Source organism: Trachemys scripta, chromosome 17 (assembly GCF_013100865.1).
Source record: "Trachemys scripta elegans isolate TJP31775 chromosome 17, CAS_Tse_1.0, whole genome shotgun sequence".
Classification (NCBI taxonomy): domain Eukaryota; kingdom Metazoa; phylum Chordata; order Testudines; family Emydidae; genus Trachemys; species Trachemys scripta.
In genome coordinates, this window is record NC_048314.1 from 25,734,784 (window position 1) to 25,735,921 (window position 1,138).

At 37.3% G+C, this 1,138-nt stretch overlaps 1 long non-coding RNA gene across 1 annotated transcript in view; it reads right to left on the bottom strand.

Annotated features, from left to right (window-relative positions):
- Positions 1-226: 226 nt before the first annotated feature.
- The window catches only part of LOC117889515, a 46,317-nt gene continuing 45,405 nt past the window's right edge, over positions 227-1,138 (bottom strand). The window contains exon 4 of the long non-coding RNA XR_004648496.1: positions 227-306. This is a non-coding gene — a long non-coding RNA (uncharacterized LOC117889515). The remainder of the gene's footprint in view (positions 307-1,138) is intronic.

Genomic DNA, 1,138 nt, shown 5'->3' on the forward strand with positions numbered 1-1,138 from the left:
ATTTATTTAATTTATTTTTATATATATATATAAACCTTCATTCTAGGCTTTAAAAAGCTGTTTCTCAAACCCCAAGTGTATCTGCTTTTTTAAATTATAAACTAGGCTGCAACTAAATTAAACTACAGATAAACTTCTTCCAGTATCTTACTTGGTGCTTATTGTCTGTTAATCTGTGTATATTTACTGTGTGAGGTGAATGATTTTCAGTAATCCTAGTTACCTACCTTATGGCTAGCCAGGTGTGCAGAGTGCAGGTCGCCTGCCAGGCCAAGTCTCCCAAGCTCTTCTGCAAATGGAGAGCTACTGTATTAGCAAAAGACAAAAACAAACACAAAAGGAGAAATTGTAGCTCCATCAGGAATAAGTGTTAACCATGACTACATCTGAATATTATGCTTTCGTATGGTAGTAATGAGGTAATTGCACTGAATTATAGTACAGTGGCAGAAAGAATCACAACAGAGTCTCAAAGCCTCCCTCTCTCTCTCTCTCTCCCTCCATTCCTCCCATCCCCCCCATAAAATGTTTGTTTAGTTTCAGATCAAATAGCTCAACTTGGTGCTGAAGCCAAAGCTTTAGGGCAAGCACCTGGCTCTGATCCTCTTGGCCCTGGAAAACAAGCAGGATTTTTCAGGTCACTTTAGGTTGATGTAAAGTTTAAGAATAAATTAAAAAAAAATCCCCTGCCCCCATGAGTTCAGACTTTAAAGGTATCTTCACCAGTGAGTCCCTGGGAGGGTGAACCAGTAGTAGCTGATGTGACGTTGCACTCAATATGCTTTATGAAAATATGCTTATGAATGTGACTATGATGTAACATATGGAATATGCTTTAAGGTCTCTTGTAAGGTATCATAACAAAGCTTATAATCTACTTAATGTGTTCATCCTATTTGTTTGCATTTATTATTTCTCTGTCTGGAGTTAGGAGAATAAGATATAAACTTGTATTACTGATGTAAACATATTAAGTGGAAGCCATTAAGGGTGCTTTAGAATCAATAAACTGTAAATGGCTCTAAAAAAAGAAGAACAGGAGTACTTGTGGCACCTTAGAGACTAACACATTTATTAGAGCATAAGCTTTCGTGGACTACAGCCCACTTCTTCGGATGCATATAGGTATATGCATCCG